Source organism: Nicotiana tabacum, chromosome 3 (assembly GCF_000715075.1).
Source record: "Nicotiana tabacum cultivar K326 chromosome 3, ASM71507v2, whole genome shotgun sequence".
In the NCBI taxonomy this organism is placed as follows: Eukaryota; Viridiplantae; Streptophyta; class Magnoliopsida; order Solanales; family Solanaceae; genus Nicotiana; species Nicotiana tabacum.
Window position 1 is genome coordinate 128835477 of NC_134082.1, and position 22387 is coordinate 128857863.

The window sequence follows — 22387 nt, forward strand, 5'->3', positions numbered from 1 at the left end:
ACGTAGGCGCCTCACGGCTCGGTCATAGTGTGCATAGTGTGCATAGTGTGCATAGTGTGACGCACGTAGCTCAACATAGTGTAAAAATAAAATCCCCCAAGCAAGAAAACTGGGGCAGAGGTTATGTTTTAAAGTTCCAGCAAAGGTTTGATTCCAAAAGTTGTAGTGGATCACCCGTCAGAGTTATTTCAAATTTTTGATAGCTTTTCTTTTAGCCCCACACCAAAACCAACATCGATGTCCAAAAAAGACCTCCCGATCAACCTCCAAGAGGTGCCAAGTCAGGAAAATAAAGCCGAGAATAATACACTGATCCCCGGCAAAGAAGAGGATCATAAAACTGGAAATGAATTGATAGTCCAAAGGAATCTCCAGAAGAGAGAGTCATATCGACAACACTCCAATTCTCCGTTGAAGAAATAAAATGAGAGAGTCTTGGCGGTGAAAACCTTCGCAGGCACCACAAGGCGACGAAAGATGAGAGATATGAAACGAGAGAGTCTTATCGGTGAAAACCTTCACAGGCACCATAAGACGCCGGGAGCTGAGAGAAAAGAGAGAGTCTCATTAGTGAAAACCCCTCGAAGGGCACTATGAGGCGACAAGATAGATCAACAAAAAGGTCCACGTTCGCAAATAAATGGACACCCATTTATCCCCAGCAAGTAAGGTCATCAGGCAAGTTGATTGATACAAATAGACTGGGTCGGGAATCTATGGTGCACGTCATGATCACAAGGACCAGTCATGTCATCCAGATAAGTCCTTCTCTTTTCCTTTTTCCACCAAGTATTGGTTCAGAAAGATTTTTTTCCTTTTCTATCTTTTTCATTTTCTTTCTAAGAATTCATTTTGAAAAAGATTTTTCAAAGTTTACTACCAGAGGCCGAAGGGGTACAAAAGCAAAATACGAAAAGGATAGGCCAAGAGCCGAGGTAATAAGACAAAAGGCATCGGCTGCAAAACCAAAGGACGAATTGTGTAGAAAGAAGGGTGACGTAAAGAGAGCGGAAAATGACGGGTGAAGGACTTGTGGACCAAGTTCCGAGATGGTTTCCCCGCAGAATGTCGATAAATCCCGGACCCAAATCCGAAGTGGTCAGATGCCACAAGAAAGGGAAATCAATCCGGTGCAAGATATCCCCAGGCGATGCAATTCTATGCCTTGCAGTTCTGGGAGGAAGTAAACTCCTAAAGGGAGTGGTTTCAGGATTAAAGCGGACTCCCACAATAGGTCCTGTAAAAAGAAAGCAGAAAAGGGGATAAATGAAAAACCACCCCCAGCAGGCAGGGCACCCCCCCCCAGCAAGCAACGTTATCCACCAGCCGGTTGTTGGAGCACAGAGCAAGGAAAAGAAAAGGGAAAAGTCATCCCCCAGCGGGAAGGTCACCGCTGCCCCACCATGATTAAAACTAACTAAATCCTTTTGTCTGCTGCAGGAAAATAAAGGTTGATGATGGCAGAAGGACACGATACCAGAAAGGTCACCAAAACCGGGGCAGAAAATTTTCTACCGTTGTCAAAAATTTTCTCGGAGAACGAGGAAACAAAATCAAATATTTTCATGTCTTAGTTTAAATAGGCGCCCACCTGTATAACGAGAGGAATACTTTTCATGTCTTAGTTTAAATAGGCTCCCACCTGTATAACGAGAGGAATAATTTGCATGTAGTGCCCACCTGTATAACGAGAGGAATACTTTTCATGTCTTAGTTTAAATAGGCGCCCACCTGTATAACGAGAGGAATATTTTTCATGTCTTAGTTTAAATAGGCGCCCACCTATATAACGAGAGGAATACTTTTCATGTCTTAGTTTAAATAGGCGCCCACCTGTATAACGAGAGGAATACTTTTCATGTGTTAGTTTAAATAGGCGCCCACCTGTATAACGAGAGGAATACTTTTCATGTCTTAGTTTAAATAGGCGCCCACCTGTATAACGAGAGGAATACTTTTCATGTCTTAGTTTAAATAGGCGCCCACCTGTATAACGAGAGGAATACTTTTCATGTCTTAGTTTAAATAGGCGCCCACCTGTATAACGAGAGGAATACTTTTCATGTCTTAGTTTAAATAGGCGCCCACCTGTATAACGAGAGGAATACTTTTCATGTCTTAGTTTAAATAGGCGCCCACCTGTATAACGAGAGGAATAATTTTCAATCTTAGTTTAAATAGGCGCCCACCTGTATAACGAGAGGAATAATTTTCAGTCTTAGTTTAAATAGGCGCCCACCTGTATAACGAGAGGAATAATTTTCAGTCTTAGTTTAAATAGGCGCCCACCTGTATAACGAGAGGAATACTTTTCATGTCTTAGTTTAAATAGGCGCCCACCTGTATAACGAGAGGAATACTTTTCAGTCTTAGTTTAAATAGGCGCCCACCTGTATAACGAGAGGAATACTTTTCATGTCTTAGTTTAAATGTTTCAGATTTTGAGAACAGTAACCCCACCGGAAGGCAGAAGGTTACAACAGGAATACCCAGCAGGAAACAATAAAAAATCCCCAGCACCAGGAAGCAGAAGGTTGCAAACTCGAGTGCTTGTGTTTGTAAGCACGTGATTTTTGACCCTCCCCGAGGATTTTCACATTTTTTTAGCATAAATATGTAATTGGGTCCAATACAGTTATTTTAACTATTTTACTTTATTTCGTTGCAAAAAAGAAAAATCACAAAAATATATATATAATTTTAGTTTATGTATTTCTCATAAACTTGAAAAATACAAAAAATTGTACTTTATTTTGGTACTTTATATAAATTCGAAAATTACAAAAAAATATATATAATTCTATTAATGTTTTGTAGTCGTTTTAATACAAAAAAATATTATTTTATATTTTGTCTTTATTAAAAAAACAAAAATTACAAAAAAATAGTTTTATTAATATTTTATAGTCATTTTAACTTTGAAAAAATACAAAAAAAAATATTACTTCATATTTTATCTTAATATTTACGAAAATTACAAAAATAGTTTTATTAATATTTTGTAGCTATTTTAAATCCTTAAAAATATTTAAAAAGATATAGTTTTGTTAAATACTAGTCTTATTTTTGGTAGTTATTTTGCTTACATAGGACTAGTTAAGCAGTGTGTTCCTATTTCTCGGGTCCGGGCAAAAGAATAATATTCGGGTTCAAACTACCCGGTTTTAGGCCTAATTTTCGGACCTAGCCCATAATAAACCGAGTCCAGGACACGTGGGGAACCCCACCACGCGTGGGGGACATATGCCTTGAACCCCACCACGCGTGGGGCTCATTTTTCTGGGCAAACCCATGCTAAATACACGGACAAAAACATGTTGAAGGGGGAGGACTGGAAGGATTTTTGAAAAACAAATACTGTTCATCTTCTTCTTTGAGAAGAAGAAGCAGAAGCCCTAAACCATCGTGAAAACCACCCAAAACCACCAAACAACCAGCTCCATCCTGTCCGACACCACCAAACGACCACCCCATCTCCTCCCAAACTCCCTCGCGACCACTCCGTCACCTTCCCCGGCACCACTACTGTCGCAGCCAAACCTACTCCAAAACCTTGACTCCCTCACGTCCGAAATCGCCCAAACCACCACCAAAACCATCCTCGACCATGGCCCCGGCGACACTGCTGCTCGTCGTCGCCCCCACCAAACACCACCACCCTCGTTCCACCTCCAAACCCTCTCCAGTTGCCTCGTCCGTCAAACACCCGTTAACAGCCCTCCCCTCGTTGTCACTGCCCAGTCCGTCACTCCCCGGCGACCACCAGCAGTCCACCATTTCTGCTTCGTCCGTCGTTCCCCACACACCACAACCACACGATCAGTTGAACCTCCATAATTGGTCATTCACGCTACTGTCCAGCAGTTGCTTCCCCGCGTTCCATTTTGTTGTGCGATCTCTATTTTGTCATTCAAAGTGTCGTTGCATCCCAGCCCGTTAGTTTGAGTCCATTTTTGGGAGATCGTTTGTTGAGGTCTGTTCGGAGGCGAGCATCGAAGCTTCGAGGTTGTTGTCCGATGTTTCGTCGCAGGTCCAACGCATCGGACGATAATATCAAGTAGGTCGTCTCTGTCCGTGTCCTTCATATTTGCTGTTTAGTAACATGTACATGCGTTTGTTGAAATACAATCCTAGTTCATGCGGATAGTACGCGACATTACGCGAGACATATATACATCATGATTGCGAATTGCTATATTTGATAATTAACCCCGTATGGTATTGAAATTTGGCCGTGAATGTCTTTTTCGTTGTTTCGTTATTTTAAGTAGCCATTTGACATTTTGTTTCTTCATGTTTAAATTGTTGTTATCCAAATATTTGTCGTAATAGAGGTTTGCACATATTCTGAAAGGCGTTAATTATTTAGTTTGTCTTAATAGTTGTTTATACATGTGGTAGTAATGTTGAAATTATAGTAGCAATTTTAATTCCGCGGAAAAATGCTCGCTTCATCAAATAGGTTCAATCTATAACCTATGATCTCGCGAAGTAGCAAAAAACATAGTTATTTTAGCCTTGTCCTATTTCTAAAAGAAAAAATAAATAAATAAATAAAATGAGACGAGCCTCGCCAAAAAAAAAATACAAGCTGCGGGGCCCTCTAAATGTGTATATTAAATACTTAGATTCCGGGACGGGCTGTTTTAGCAAATTTCACGGCCCTATCCAAAATAATAATGCGCTAGTTGCTTTAGGCGCGCCTTTAATAATTTAATTTTCCTAAACTCGGGTGCACATTTATGTGACCCAAATCTAAATCTCAACGGAATCGAAATGTGTCTCTAATCGCGGGTATATTGATTATGGCGTGGCCCGAGATGCATTTCCATGACGTTGCAAATTCTTTTTAAAAATAATGAATGAGACGAGCCTCGACAAACAAAAATGTAGAAGCTGCGGGGCCCTCTAAATGTATATATATTAAAAATATTTAGAATTCGGGACATGCCGTTTAGCAAATTTTGCGGCCTTCTCCAAAATAACAATACGTTAGTTGCTTTGGGTGCGTCTTAATAACGTATTTTTCCTAATTCGGGTGCACATTTATGTGGCCCAAATCCAAATCTCAACTGAGTCAAAATATGTCAATAACCACGGGTGCATTGATGTAACGTGGTTCGAGATATGTTTTCACGACGTTGCAAGTCCTATAAAAATAACATTGAATGATAAAAGCGGTTAAAAGATAAAATCGGCACATAAGTTCACATTTGTATAAAAATCAGATAATCAAGCCGAATATAACAGTTGAGCGACCGTGCTAGAACCACGGAACTCGGGAATGCCTAACACCTTCTCCCGGGTTAACAGAATTCCTTATCCGGATTTCTGGTACGTAGACCATAATATAGAGTCATTCTTTTCCTCGATTCGGGATTAAAATTGGTGACTTGGGACACCCTAAATCTCCCAAGTGGCGACTCTGAAATTAATAAACCAATCCCGTTTCGATTGTCCTTTAATTGGGAAAAACTCCCCTGCACCCTCGCGGGTGCGGAAAAAGGAGGTGTGACAGCTCTGGCGACTCTGCTGGGGATTATGACACCCAAAACCACTGGTTCAGGGTTAAGAATTTGAGCTTAGAATAATTGTTATTATTTGGCTTTATTTATTATCTGATTATTACATGTTTTGAGCCTAATGTGCTAAATGTTGCTTTTACCGCTTTGATATTATTTGAACTGTATATAAACTGTGCCGAAACCTTTCTCTTCTTACCTCCGGGGATGTGCTTACTGGTTGAGACTCCCTATTCTGTTAGTGTCATACCCTGAATAAAAGAGGCTCGGAAAGTTTCTAAGCCGGCTGGCCTTTTGGTTCCCGGAAAGGAGCTCCTTCCTCAGCTCGAGTTGTCCGCTCGGGTACACTGTCTAGAACACCGACCCAGGTTTTTGAACCTAGTATAACAAAGCCACATGCCGGATCCCTAGTAGGAACGTTTATTTGCATCATGTGCATTTGACTTAGGGGACTCAACATAGGGGTTGGGTCCGTCTAGGACAAGCAACCTGAAAATAATAGACCATCTTATGGCATCCTATGTGCTACATGTTGTATTCAGTCAAGGGCGAATGAGTCATTTGGTCATTTCCAGCATGATGTTATTTTAATCAAAGCATGGGGAACATTTGTGGAATCCAAGAAGCCTTGGAATTCCCTATGTCCCCCACGCTTGCTTTTGGGAATGCACATGGGGAACATTTGTGGAATCCAAGAAGTCTTGGAATTCCCATATGTCCCCCACGCTTCATATGTTGGGAAAAGCGCATGGGGAGCATTTGCGGAATCCAAGAAATCTTGGAAATCGTTATGTCTCCCATGCCACATTTTTTAAAGAAATAATAAATATAAAAAAATAAAATTACAAATAAAACAAAGCATGAAAATTCAAAAAGATTTTGTTTGTTTTCATTATTTTCCACAGATTAAAAAAAATCGTGAAAAAGAGGAGAAAAAATGACAGTGTAGAGATATAACTACTTATTTTTAGAGGAAAAATCGATGTCCGAGTAGTATCGAAACTCTGCCGAAATTTTGAGAAAATGAAAATGAATGTCTTATTAGTTTGTTATATTAAAAGCAAAGGAAAAATATAGAAAAAATCATCATTGTTCTGTCTTGTTTTTTTAAAAAAAATATAGAAAAGAAAATAGTTTGTTTTGCCATAAAAATGAAAATAAAAAAAAAGGTTTTGTTTTAAAATGGGTTTTTATTTATTTATCTGTTTATGAAAATGTCAAAATAAAAATAAAAATAATAAAATAAAAAGAGTTGGGCGTTGAAAGTAGTTTTATTATTTGTTGCAAATATATATATATATATATATAAAATCCAAAAAGTTTTTCTTTATTTCCAAAATATGTATATATATATCTTTATCTGTTGCAAGAACATTTGTCTTACCAAAAGTTTTTAGAATCCCAATTTTCAAAACAAATAATCCAAAAATATTTTCCATTATTGACTTCTTTAGAAAGTCTTTCTAGTTGTTTCTTTAAAAAAATAAAAAAAAAATAAAAAAAAATAATAAAAAATATATAATATATAAAAAAAACAAATCCGAAAATATTTTGATTCTTCTTTCAGAAATTGAAAAGAAAATTCAAAATTCAAAAAAAAACATTTTAGGAGCATTTCTTATATTAAAGGTAGAATTCCGAAAAATATTTTCTTCTTTTCTTTAGAATAAAAAAAAACGAAAATTCAAAAAATATTAGTCTTTCTTTTAAAAAGAAAATCAATCAAAAAATAATATTTCCTTGCTTCTTTTAAAGTAGTTCTTTTAAACGAAAATTCAAAAAAAAAGTTAGTTCATCTGCTTATTATTATTTGCCTACTTATTCTTATTTGCCCGAACTACGCGGGTTTGATTCTCACCGGATGTGAGATACGTAGGCAACCCTCATCGGGTCCAACCCCACCTTTTGCTAAAAAAGCCAAAAATAAATAAATAACAAAAAGTATATGTCAAATTTTAATTTTGGTGATGTTGTTTTGTCATAAATAGCCGAATGTTCCCGAATGGGACGCCGGAAGGCTGACTTTGCATAAACAGCCACCTTTGGGTCATTTTTTAAGACTTGGTCCAGTCGACCCACATAGCCTTAAAAATCTTCGTCCCCGAGGCATTGAAAGGCCGTGTTTGCAATGTTGAGTTTTCTATTTTTGAAAAATGATAAAAGAGTCATGAACAAGTCCGGGTGATGCCGCTTATGTCAAAAATGGCCAAATGTTCCCGAAAGGAACTCCGGAAGGGTGCCTTGGTACAGACGGCCACCTCGTTTTTTTCCCTCACACAACCTTAAAAATCTTCGTTCATGAAGTGCTGAGAGGTCGTGTTCAGAAATCCTTTTGAGAAAAATCGCATATATTTTTGTTTTTTTATCAGAATAAGTGTCGTTTGTTAAAATCTTATTAATAAATGTGCAGAATGAGCACGACTCCAAATGAACCCTTTTCAATCATGAGTAAAATCCCCCTCCAATTGCGGCTCTGGTGGAATGATTTAGGCAAAGAAGGGCATGACGAAATCAAGAAGTATCTGAAAGGCCTCACGAGTTTGTTGGATATCAGGCCACGAGGAGATATCATAAGGGCACTAGTCCCCCACTGGGATCCTGCGCACAATGTCTTCCATTTCTCGGATTTTGAACTTACCCCAATTTTAGAAGAAATAGCAGGGTATATCGGCAGTTCTGAGACTCCTTTGAGGCACAAATATCTGATTGCTCCAAGAGCTGTAGCAATACACCGGTTTCTGGACTCCTTAAAGATAGTCAGAACAATTCATAACCCTGACTTGGCAAAAGGTTTTTGCAGCATGAGTTTCATATATCAAAGATATGGTCACATAGGAGGATTCGACAAGCCAGAAAACCAGTTGTGCAGCAAAAGTAATCGTCAAAAGTGGGAAGAACATAGACGGATTGCTTTCATGATAACTTTCTTAGGACTACTAGTATTCCCAAGAAAAGACGGGAATATTGACATAAAGATAGCAGGGGTCGTCAGTACGTTGCTCACACAGAGAGATAGTACGTTGGCGCCCATGATAGTATCTGATATGTTCCGGGCTCTCACGTCTTGCAAAGCTGGAGGAAGCTTTTTCGAGGGTTGCAATTTGTTGTTGCAAATGTGGATGACCGAACACCTATGTCACCGAACCCAGTTTCTGAGCCATGGATCCGCTGAAAAGACCTGCATAGAGGAGTTCTACACTAGAGTTAATGAGACCTACCTACCGGAAGGAGTCACAGCATAGACCTCATATTTCCATACCCTCAACGCCAGTCAAATACAGTGGGCGCTAGGATGGTTACCGATCGACGAAGTCATATACATGCCAGCAGCCAGGCCCCATTTTCTCTTAATGGGACTTAAGAGCATTCAACCATACGCGCCGCATCGGGTTTTAAGGCAACTTGGGAGGTATCAGATAGTGCCAAAAGACGAGGATCTAAGCACCCAGGTGATTGAGATCAGTCCCGACGGCCAGTTTCCTGAAGCAAGGGTTCGTCAAATTTGGAGCCAATGTCAATACTTAGAAGCAAATACTTGTGTAATGAATCGGGCAAAAGGGGAAGTTTCGCCCGGGTATCAGGCCTGGTACAAAGGGGAGACATCATCTGGAAGACCGACCAAAAGACCTCACCTGCAAGAATTTGCCAAATCTTCACAAGAGCAGTGGGGCTGGTTGGCCAAAGAGCGGGGATATCTTGCCGAAACAGGCAAACTGAAGCAACAAGTTCAGGATATGAGGTTTGAATGCCAATTACAGTCTGCTGCCCACAAGGGAGAAAAGAACAAATTAATCAGAGAAGGCGAGATCCTCAAAGCTCAGATCCGGAGGATGAAAAAGGAGGCTGATAACCAGCTGAGAAGCCGGGTGGATAAAAGATTGATAGCAGGGTTAAAGGATCAGGTTGCGGAATGCCAGGAAGATTTGGAAAGAGCCAAGGCTAGCACAGCAAGATTGCGGACCAAGTGGGCAAAGGGTACAATGGCCCGGAGGCAGCGCCTGCAACAAGTCATAAGGGATTATGAACTGAGCATCGGGACATTAAGGGAAACGAATGCCTCTCTTCAAGAGAGGATCTTCAAGCAAACACGGGATGCCCAAGCTGACAGAAGGCGATGTTACGATGCAATGACCAGAATGGAAAGACAAATGGAGATGTTCCAGGATCAGCTTGCCAACAATGCGCAAACACTAGGATTGAAGAACCGACAGATAAGGCAGTTGTTCGAAGAAAGGGACAACATTCGAGGAAGGATCGACGAGATTGGACATTACATCTACATGAGATGCCTGGCATGCGAGCAAATGCCTCGGAAGACCCTCCTTGTTTCCATCATGGGTTGCATCCACCGAATCATGAATGAGTTGAAAAGCCTGCAGAGGGACCTCACACCAAGGGCCGCGGAAAGGCCGAATGATGCCTCGCGGGCCCCTAAGTTGGAAAATTAATCTTTGGTTGAGTCTTGTCTATTTGGCTTTGTTGCTTTTCCATATGTTGTTTTCTTTTCTTTTAGTCAAAACGGGTTAAGAACTGTGGAGTCTGTACTATTGCTATTCCTTGCTTGAAGTAATTTGTAATAGCAAAATTTTGAGAATGAATTTAACGATTTCACAAGAATTTTGTGTTTCTTTACTTTAAGGTAGAACTACGTCTGGTCTGATTCGCGCGGGGACGTGATACGTAGGCAATCCCCATAAGATTCGACCGCTTTTAATAAAGAAAGAAAAGGAAGTATAAAAATAAAAAAAAGAAAAATAATAAATGAAGAATAATAAATAAAAAAAAAACAAGAAAAGGGGATAAATGAGCAAACCGGGATGACGCGTGTTGTTTAAAGCAAAGCATGTAGAAACGGTTAACTACCTAGGAGCATTGCATCCTCTATGTGTTGAGATTAAATCCGTTAAACTCTAACGCTAACAAAGTTTGTTGTTGTCTGATGAAGACAGTTAGTTGTTAAAGAATTCTGGCAACACACCCTTATCAAACCAGATCCAAAGGACCGATAGCAACCAGCATGACTACTTCAGAGAATAGTAATGAGGAAGAGAGGCCGATGAGCCAGTTGCTAAAAGAAGCGATGGAAAAGATTGAAAGGATGGGACTAGAGATGAATGCAATGCAGCTAGCCATAGCCAAAACACAAAAGAGCCCTGAAACACTGGGGCACATGCCAGAATACCCTCACTCTGGCCCTTCCACAAGCCGCCCAAATCCCCTTTATCATCAAGAAAGAAGCCCTCATGATTCCCAAGCTCCACCACCCCATCAACCTCTCCCAACACCCAATATTCCCATTTTTGTGGGACCAACATCAGCCCCTTTGCAAAGAACGACCAGTGAGCCATTGTTTCAGGCTCACGATACACAATACTACCCCCCCGATCCTACGTTTCATGCCCCCGAACCACAAGCTTACAATCCACATTTGGAAGTGCCGGCAGAAATCGAGAAGCCAGCTAAGGCCCCTGAACAGGATGAAGTATTGAGAAAGTTCAAAAGCCTGGAGTAGTCCTTCAGGAACTTGCACGGGCTGGGCAATCAAGTCAGCGTAGCATACAAAGATCTGTGCCCTTTCCCAGACGTCCAACTCCCGGCTGGGTTCAAGATGCCTAAGTTTGATTTATATGAAGGGCACGGTGATCCCATGGCACATTTGCGGGGATTCTGTAGCAAAATGAGGGGGGCAGGCGGCAAGGATGAGCTGCTGATAGCTTATTTCGGCCAAAGTCTGAGCGGATCTGCACTAGAATGGTATACCAGGCAGGATTCCAGCAGGTGGTACACGTGGGATGATCTGGCGCAGGCTTTTGCGGGTCATTTCCAGTACAATCTTGAGATAGTCCCCGACCGTCTCACATTATTGAGAACTGGGAAGAAACCCGGGGAAAGTTTTCGCGAGTTCGGGTTCCGCTGGAGAGAGCAAGCAGCTAGAGTCGATCCTCCCATGAGAGAGGGAGAGATGGTGGACTATTTCTTGCAGACACTGGATCCAACCTATTTTGGTCACTTGGTGACAACAGTTGGAAAATCTTTCAACGAGGTGGTCAAGATAGGGGTCATGATAGAAGAGGGTCTGAGGTCTGACAAAATCTTGAACTATTCGGCACTCAAAGCCACAACCCAGGCTATTCAAAGCGGCGCGGGAGGTGCGCTGAGAAGAAAGAAAGAAGAGGTTGCCATGATCGAGGCAGGCAGTTGGTCCAGGGCTGGCAGGCCGCACTACAACCAACCCAGACCTCACAGGTCAAACTACCCATACAACCCACCACAAACTTTCTATCCGCCTCGAGAACCACATTGTTCCGTACACCAGGCCCAAGCATACACTCAGCCTCTGGTTCGCCCACAATGGCGCGCGCCGACTCCCCAGAACATATATGCACCACCACAAAACACCTATCCTCCACCGAGGGCGTATAGAAACCCTTCAGGGGCAGGCTTCCGGGGAAATCCAGATGCTAGGAATGACAGGTTGCGGAAGCAGAGAACTTTCACGGAGTTGGGAGAAACCTACACCGCTTTGTTCCACAAGCTGAGGCAATTGGGTTTGGTTAGTCCTGTCCAGACTCGAGAACCAAATCCCCCACCTCAGAATTTGGATCGATCAATAAGTTGTGAATACTGCTCAGGGATGCTCGGGCATGACACCGAGAAGTGCTAGAAATTAAGGCATGCCATACAGGATCTTATTGACACCAATAAGATCGAGGTCCAGACACCGGAGGCTCCTAACATCAACCAAAACCCACTGCCGGCGCACCACGAAACTCACATGATTGAGTTAGTGTGTGAGGGAGGAGAATTGAGAAAACCCTCACAAACAGTGATGATGATCCAAGCCGCCCCGAAAGAAGTCTCAACCAGTGGAGGAACGAGTGTACAATCGCAGGGAGAAGGCGTCAAGCCGGTAGTGATATTGGGAAAGAGCCCGTCCACCATAACAAGCAAACCCGAGCCAAGCAAGTTGGTAATACCAGGGATCCCGCCCACACCGGCGGTCGTGTTGAAAGGGGTATGTAGAGAACGGGTGACCATAAAGCCTGTGGTCCAGCTGCCGATGATTGACAGCAGGGCTGTGCCTTGGAAATATGAAAAGGCGGTGGTGATGTACAAAGGAAAACAGGTGGAAGAAGTCAGTTGTGAAGCGCAAGGGCTGACTCGATCAGGTCGATGTTTTGCTCCGGTGGAGCTAAGAAGAACCAACCCAGTTGCAACCAAGAAACCTGTGTCCGAAGAAGAGGCTGAAGAGTTCCTGAGGAAGATGAAAGTACAGGACTATTCTGTGGTCGAACAGCTGAGAAAAACACCGGCCCAGATCTCACTGTTGTCGTTACTGATCCATTCTGAGGAGCATCGTTGGGCCTTGCTGAAGATATTGAACGAAGCTCATGTACCCAGTGAGATTGCTGTAAACCACCTGGAAACCATTGCCAGCAAGATTTTCGAGGTGAACAGGGTAACATTCTCAGATGATGACCTGCCGGTGGAAGGTACGGAGCACAATAAAGCTCTATACCTAGCCGTCAAATGTGAAGACTCGGTGGTAACTCGAGTATTGGTGGATAACGGCTCAAGCGCCAATATTTGTCCGTTATTCACTCTGGACCAGTTAAAGATCGACCGCGGAAGAATCCGGAAGAATAGCATCTGTGTCCGAGGGTTTGACGGAAACGGAACAGCCACTGTAGGGGATGTTGTACTTGAACTGACCATTGGTCCAGTCCTGTTTACCATGGAATTCCAGGTGTTAGATGCCACAGTTTCTTATAACCTGCTGTTAGGACGACCCTGGATTCATGCAGCCAAAGCGGTGCCTTCCACCCTACATCAGATGGTGAAGTTCGAGTGGGAAAGACAAGAGGTCGTGTTACACGGCGAGGATACAACGTGCACCATGGGCGGAACCATTGTACCTTTCATAGAGACCGCTGATGACAAAGGTCCTTGGGTCTACCAGATTTTCGATACAGGGTCGGCCAACAAAATTTCTGAAGGGGAAATCATCCCGCACCCTAGGGTGGCTGCCGCAACAGTCATGATGGTCTCAGAAATGCTGGGTAATGGATTTGTGCCGGGAAAGGGCCTGGGAGTCGAGCTTCAAGGGATTGTCCAACCTGTCTCCCTTCCTAAAAATCTGGAAACTTTCGGATTGGGGTTCAAACCAACCGCAGCAGATAGGAAGCGAGCGCAAAAAATGAAGAAGAGGGTCTGGTTTCTGCCTAAACCAGTGCCACGTCTCTCAAGGTCTTTTGTCAAAGCAAGTGCCAAGGGGTTGCCGGTCCCAAAGATTCGAGGACCTTTGATCGGTATAAATGAAGACCTGAATCAGAGTTTTGAGAGGCTATTCGCGGATGTCAGTATGGTGGAAGCTGGAGAAGGTTCCAGCAGAGCAGAGATACAGTTTGTGGGGCCTGAGGCCAAGACCAACAATTGGACAGTTACTCCTCTTCCTGTCCGAGGGGAGTCTTGGTAGTAGGCTTTGATTTATGTTTTGTATGTTTTGTTTTGTCCGGATTATTCAAGGGTGTAATCCAAATTTTACTTTCGTTTTTGTAAAAGTGTGAACCCTTTTATCCCGCAAGTTTAATGAAGTTCTTTTCTTTTGTCCAATTTTAATTTTGTTTTGTTCTTTTTCTTTCTGAACAGTTCTCTTTTTACTGGTTCTAATGACATGGCATGCACAGTGGATATTCGACCTAGTCTAATAAATCAATCTGATTCCGACTCAATGATGCAAGAGGTCGTTTGTGACGATGAATCTGAATGTGACGAAGGGGGAGCCTTCGAAGAGATAAACCGAGAACTGTGCCAATTTGAAGAGAAACCCAAGCCTAACCTAAATGACACTGAGGCTGTGAATCTAGGAGACGCTGATAACGTCCAAGAGACCAAAATTAGCATCCACATTGAGCCGAATGTCAGGGAAGAATTGATCGAAACCCTCATGGAATTCAAAGATGTTTTTGCATGGTCATATGATGATATGCCAGGATTAAGCACCAATTTAGTGGTTCACAAATTGCCCACTGACCCGGCATACCCTCCGGTCAAGCAAAAGCTAAGGAAATTTAAAACAGAAATGAGTGTAAAGATCAAAGAAGAGGTGATTAAGCAGTTGCAGGAAAAGGTCATTCGGGTCACTCGATATCCCGAGTGGTTGGCCAATGTAGTACCAGTCCTAAAGAAGGATGGAAAAATCAGGGTGTGCGTCGACTACCGCAACCTCAACAAAGCAAGCCCCAAGGACAATTTTCCGTTACCCAACATTCATATCCTGATCGATAATTGCGCTGGGCGCGAGATCGGGTCCTTTGTGGATTGCTATTCGGGTTATCATCAGATCCTAATAGACGAAGAGGATGCTGAGAAGACAGCGTTTATTACGCCATGGGGAACCTACTGCTATCGGGTAATGCCATTCGGGTTAAAGAACGCCGGGGCAACGTACATGCGAGCAATGACTGTTGTGTTTCATGACATGATACACAAGGAAATCGAGGTGTACGTCGATGATGTGATCATCAAATCTTGGCGTCAGGAGGACCATGTAGCAGACCTAAGGAGATTTTTCCAAAGACTCCGGAGGTATGATATCAAGCTTAACCCGGCCAAATGCGCATTCGGGGTTCCATCAGGAAAGTTACTAGGATTCATCGTCAGTCGACGGGGGATTGAGTTAGACCCATCCAAAATTGAATCCATCCGAGATTTGCCGCCGCCAAGGAACAAAACAGAGGTAAAGAGTTTGCTGGGTAGACTCAATTACATCAGCAGGTTCATCGCTCAACTCACAGCAACTTGTGAGCCCATATTTCGGCTGCTGAGAAAGGATGCTGCAGTAGGTTGGACGGCAGAGTGTCAGGAGGCTTTCGACCAAATCAAAGGGTATCTGTCTAATCCACCCGTATTGGTCCCGCCTAAGCCCGGGAAGCCCCTAATTCTTTACCTGACGGTCTTGGAAAATTCATTCGGTTGCGTGTTGGGGCAACATGATGACACAGGAAGGAAGGAGCAAGCCATCTACTATCTTAGCAAGAAATTCACAGTACATGAGGTCAAGTACACTCAACTCGAGAAAACATGTTGCGCCCTAACTTGGGTAGCTCAGAAGTTGAAACACTACCTGTCTTCGTATACTACTTATCTCATATCCCGCTTGGACCCATTGAAGTATATCTTTCAGAAACCTATGCCCACGGGAAGGTTGGCAAAATGGCAAATTCTACTCACAGAGTTTGATATCGTCTATGTGACGAGGACAGCCATGAAAGCCCAGGCGCTGGCAAACCATTTGGCAGAGAATCCCGTTGATGAAAAATACGAGCCCTTAAGAACGTATTTTCCTGACGAAGAGGTAATGCATACAAATGAGTGGGAATTGCCTGAGGAACCGGGTTGGAAGCTTTTCTTCGATGGAGCTGCAAATGCGAAAGGGGTTGGAATAGGAGCAGTACTCATTTCTGAAACAGGACGGCATTATCCTGTTACGGCTCAACTACGCTTCTATTGCACCAACAATATGGCCGAGTATGAGGCTTGCATTCTGGGTCTGCGCTTGGCTGCTGACATGGATGTCCAAGACGTCTTGGTCTTGGGAGACTCGAACCTCTTGGTACATCAAATTCAGGGTGAATGGGAAACACGAGATCTAAAGCTCATACCATACCGACAATGCTTGCATGATCTGAGCAAGCAATTTCGATCGGTGAAGTTCAAACACATCCCGAGAGTTCACAATGAGGTTGCGGATGCCTTGGCCACCTTAGCATCAATGCTGCACCACCCTGACAAAATGTATGTTGATCCTCTACATATCCAGGTCCGTGATCAGCACACCTACTGCAATGCCATAGAAGAAGAAGCAGATGGCGAACCCTGGTTTCATGATATCAAGGAATACCTCAGAATGGGGATATATCCAGAACATGCCTCTAGAGACCAAAAAGAGCCCTTCGGCGTTTGTCGAATGGTTTCTTCCTCAGTGGAGGAGTATTGTACAAAAGAACCCCGGATTTGGGATTGTTGAGATGCATAGATGCCAGTCAAGCAACGACGGTTATGGCAGAGGTACATGCTGGAGTTTGTGGGCCACACATGAGCGGATATGTATTGGCAAGAAAGATCCTTCGAACAGGGTGTTATTGGCTCACCATGGAACACGACTGTATCACTTTTGTGAGGAAATGCCATCAGTGCCAGATACATGGAGATTTGATTCATTCTCCGCCAACAGAGTTACATACGATGTCAGCACCCTGGCCATTTGTGGCATGGGGCATGGATGTCATTGGGCCCATCGAGCCGGCAGCATCCAACGGTCATAGGTTCATTCTAGTGACCATTGATTACTTTACCAAATGGGTTGAGGCTAAAACCTTCAAATCAGTAACCAAGAAGGCAGTGGTGGACTTTGTTCACTCCCATATCATCTGCAGATTTGGGATCCCAAAAGTGATCATCACGGATAACGGTGCGAATCTTAATAGCAGCTTGATGAGAGAGGTATGCCAACAATTCAAGATTACACACCGTAATTCCACCCCATATCGTCCCAAGGCGAATGGAGCAGTCGAAGCAGCCAATAAGAATATCAAGAAGATACTGCGAAAAATGGTGGAAGGGTCCAGACAATGGCACGAGAGATTACCCTTTGCTTTGTTGGGTTACCGCACTACCGTCCGAACTTCCATAGGCACAACTCCTTATTTGTTGGTGTATGGAACTGAGGCCGTAATACCAGCGGAGGTCGAAATTCCGTCCCTCCGAATTGTCACTGAAGCCGGGATTAATGATGATGAATGGGTCAAAGCTCGATTGGAACAGTTGAGCCTGATAGATGAGAAAAGATTGGCAGCAGTGTGTCATGGTCAGCTGTACCAGAAGAGAATGGAAAGAACATATAATAAGAAGGTGCGCCCCAGGAAGTTTGAAGTAGGGCAGCAGGTACTGAAGAAGATCCTCCCACATCAGGTCGAGGCAAAAGGCAAATTCGCCCCAAATTGGCAAGGGCCTTATATCGTGACCAGAGTACTGACCAACGGTGCTTTGTGTTTGACAGATGTCGAGGGGAGATGTGTCGACATGGCTATCAATTCTGATGTAGTCAAGAGATATTATGCGTAATTTCTTTAATTATGGCAATTTTTGGTTTATTTGTTTCTTCTTTGGCATTTATTGGATAATGAGATGACGGAGGCAATTCTTTCTTCTATCCAAACACTTTCAATCCTTGCTTCCCCCTTTGAGCCTTAAGTAATTCTTTCATACCCCTCTTTTGGAATCACTAATGGAAAAGACATGAAAAAAAAAGAGAGAAAAAGAAAAGAGAAAGAAAATGAAAAGAAGGAAAAGAAAAAAAAAGATAAAATCATAAGAAATACAAAACCGTGGGAACTACGTTTGACTTGATTCCTCGAAGAGGATACGTAGGCGCCTTACGGCTCGGTCATAGTGTGCATCATAGCGAATATAGGATGCATAATGTACATAATGTGCATAATAGGCACAATGTGCATAACGCACATAGCTCAACATAAGTGTAAAAAATAAAATTCCCCAAGCAAGAAAACTGGGGCAGAGGTTATGTTTTAAGTTCCAACAAAGGTTTGATTCCAAAAGTTGTAGCACATCACCCATCAAATTATTTTCATTTTTATAGCCCTTCTTTAACTCCACACCAAAACCAACATCAACGTCCAAAAGACCTCCCGATCAATGTTCAAGAGATGTCGAGTCAGGCAAATGAGGCCGAGAATAATACACCGATCCTAGCAAAGAAGAGGATCGTAAGACTGGGAATGAATTGATGGTCAAAGGAATCCCCAGAAGAGAGGGTCGTATCTACAACGCCCCGATTCCTCGAAAGAAATAAAATGAGAGAGTCTTATCGGTGAAAACCTTCACAGGCACCGAGAGGCGATGTAAGATGAGGGATATGAAATGAGAGAGTCTTATTGGTGAAAACCTTCACAGGCACCATAAGGCGCCGGGAGATGAGAGAAAAGAGAGAGTCTCATTAGTGAAAACCCCTCGAAGGGCACTATGAGGCGACAAGACAGATCAACAAAAGCTACCACATTCGAAACGAAATGGACACTCCTTTATCATCCCCAGCAAATCAGACCATCGGGAAAACCCGTTGGTACAAATAGACTGGGTCGGGAATCTGTGATGCATGTCATGATCACGGGGACCAGTCAGGTCCTCCAGATAAGTTCTTTTGAGTTTCTTCTCCCACCAAATATTGGTTCAGAAAGACTCTCTCCTTTTTCTATCTTTTATTTCTTTTCCTAAAATTTGTCTTGAAAGGATTTTTCAAAGCTTACTACCAGAAACCGGAGGGGAATTCATCCAATGCAGGATAGTACAAACAGTCTTAAAAGCCGATCCCAGGCAATGCAGTGATCGTGCCCGGCAATTTTGGAGGAAGTAAGCTCCTAAAGGGAGTGGTGTCGGGAGTTAAAAGCAGACTCCCACAGCATGTGCTTAAAGAGAAAGCAGAAAAGGGGATTAATTGAAAGCCAATCCCCAGCAGGCTAGAGACCCCCAGCAGGCAACTCTGCCCACTAATCAATTATGGGGACATAGAGCAAGGAAAAGAGAAGAAAGGAAAAATCATCCGCCCGAAAGGCACCCTCTACCACCACGATGAAAACTAATTAAATCCTTTTGTCTGCTGCAGGAAAACAAAGGATTGATGATGGCAGCAAGATGCAACGCCAGGGAAGTCACCAAAAACCGGGGCAGAAAACTTTCTACCGATTGTCGAAATTTTCTCGGAAGAACGGGGAAACAATTTCAAATACATTTAAGTTCTAGGTCGCCCACCAGTATAATGTGGGAATACTTTTAAGTTCTAGGTCGCCCACCAGTAAAATGCGGGAATACTTTTAAGTTCTAGGTCGCCCACCAGTAAAATGCGGGAATACATTTAAGTTCTAGGCCGCCCACCAGTATAATGCGGGAATACTTTTAAGTTCTAGGTCGCCCACCAGTATAATGCGGGAATACTTTTAAGTTCTAGGTCGCCCACCAGTATAATGCGGGAATACTTTTAAGTTCTAGGTCGCCCACCAGTATAATGCGGGAATACATTTAAGTTCTAGGCCGCCCACCAGTATAATGCGGGAATACATTTAAGTTCTAGGTCGCCCACCAGTATAATGCTGGAATACTTTTAAGTTCTAGGTCGCCCACCAGTATAATGCGGGAATACTTTTAAGTTCTAGGTCGCCCACCAGTATAATGCGGGAATACTTTTAAGTTCTAGGTCGCCCACCAGTATAATGCGGGAATACTTTTAAGTTCTAGGTCGCCCACCAGTATAATGCGGGAATACTTTTAAGTTCTAGGTCGCCCACTAGTATAATGCGGGAATACTTTTAAGTTCTAGGTCGCCCACCAGTATAATGCGGGAATACTTTTAAGTTCTAGGTCGCCCACCAGTATAATGCGGGAATACTTTTAAGTTCTAGGTCGCCCACCAGTATAATGCGGGAATACTTTTAAGTTCTAGGTCGCCCACCAGTAAAATGCGGGAATACTTTTAAGTTCTAGGTCGCCCACCAGTAAAATGCGGGAATACATTTAAGTTCTAGGCCGCCCACCAGTATAATGCGGGAATACTTTTAAGTTCTAGGCCGCCCACCAGTATAATGCGGGAATACTTTTAAATTCTAGGTCACCCACCAGTAAAATGCGGGAATGCATTTAAGTTCTAGGCCGCCCACCAGTATAATGCGGGAATACTTTTAAGTTCTAGGTTGCCCACCAGTATAATGCGGGAATACTTTTAAGTTCTAGGTCGCCCACCAGTAAAATGCGGGAATACGTTTAAGTTCTAGGCCGCCCACCAGTATAATGCGGGAATACGTTTAAGTTCTAGGTCGCCCACCAGTATAATGCGGGAATACTTTTAAGTTCTAGGTCGTCCACCAGTAAAATGCGGGAATACTTTTAAGTTCTAGGTCGTCCACCAGTAAAATGCGGGAATACATTTAAGTTCTAGGCCGCCCACCAGTATAATGCAGGAATACTTTTAATTTCTAGGTCGCCCACCAGTATAATGCGGGAATACTTTTAAGTTCTAGGTCGCCCACCAGTAAAATGCGGGAATACTTTTAAGTTCTAGGTCGCCCACCAGTATAATGCGGGAATACGTTTAAGTTCTAGGTCGCCCACCAGTAAAATGCGGGAATACTTTTAAGTTCTAGGTCGCCCACCAGTATAATGCGGGAATACTTTTAAGTTCTAGGTCGCCCACCAGTATAATGCGGGAATACATTTAAGTTCTAGGTCGCCCACCAGTATAATGCGGGAATACTTTTAAGTTCTAGGTCGTCCACCAGTATAATGCGGGAATACTTTTAAGTTCTAGGTCGCCCACCAGTATAATGCGGGAATACTTTTAAGTTTTAGGTCGCCCACCAGTATAATGCGGGAATACTTTTAAGTTCTAGGTCGCCCACCAGTAAAATGCGGGAATACATTTAAGTTCTAGGCCGCCCACCAGTATAATGCGGGAATACGTTTAAGTTCTAGGTCGCCCACCAGTATAATGCGGGAATACATTTTGTCTGTTCATTCCATATTCCAGGTCGCCCACAAGTATAAATGCAGGCATGTCATTACCAATATGAGACGCACTTCCTCAGTTTAGTTTCACCATAGGAGACGCACTTCCTAAGTTTAATCTTACCAATAGGAGACCCGCCTGTAGAACGGAGTTTGTTGTATGTCGAAGAAAAGAAGAAATCAGGCGTCCACCTGGAGAATAAGGACAAAAGAAAAGAAGAAATCAGGCGTCCACCTGGAGAACAAGGACAAAGAAAAATAGAAATCAGGCGTCCACCTGGAGAATAAGGACAAAGAAAAATAGAAATCAGGCGTCCACCTGGAGAACAAGGACAAAGAAAAGAAGTAATCAGGCGTCCACCTGAAGAATAAGGACAAAAGAAAAGAAGAAATCAGGCGTCCACCTGGAGAACAAGGACAAAGAAAAATAGAAATCAGGCGTCCACCTGGAGAATAAGGACAAAGAAAAATAGAAATCAGGCGTCCACCTGGAGAACAAGGACAAAGAAAAGAAGTAATCAGGCGTCCACCTGGAGAATAAGGACAAAAGAGAAGAAGAAATCAGGCGTCCACCTGGAGAATAAGGACAAAAGAAAAGAAGAAATCAGGCGTCCACCTGGAGAACAAGGACAAAGAAAAATAGAAATCAGGCGTCCACCGGGAGAATAAGGACAAAGGAAGGAAGAAATCAGGCATCCACATGGAGAACAAGGATAAAAGAAATAGAAATTAGGCACCCACCTGGAGAATAAGGGAATACAATTGAAGTATTGAAGTCAAAAGCCCGCTCATATGAGAAAGGAGCACACTTAGAATCAATAAAGCAGAGGAATACAACAGGAATCCCCAGCAGGAAGCAATAAAAATCCCCAGCATTCACAAAAGGCTGGTCAAAAAAAACCACAAGAAAACAAGAGGAGAAAAGAGGGGAAAAGAACCCAAGGTACGGAAGTGGAGAACAGATGCGGTCCGCTCAAGAACTAGCACCTACAACTAGCAGTATCAAGGTTCAAATCTGAAGTCTGTATGAAGCACCATTCAAGACTCAAGACCAAGTTTCAGAAGACTTACAGATAGGAATCCCTGTAACTAGTAGCTGATAGGCTTAGTTAGTCTTTTTCAGTCTTCATTTTTTGTTGTAACGACAGGATCGCAGACCGGAACCTCAACGGAACGGCACCTCGATCGGCTCCTCACCTCGGTACACTTCACCATCTCTCTCATTCCCGAACTACACGTGGTCTGATTCCTGTATAACCAAGGATATGTAGGCAGCTCAGATACCAGGG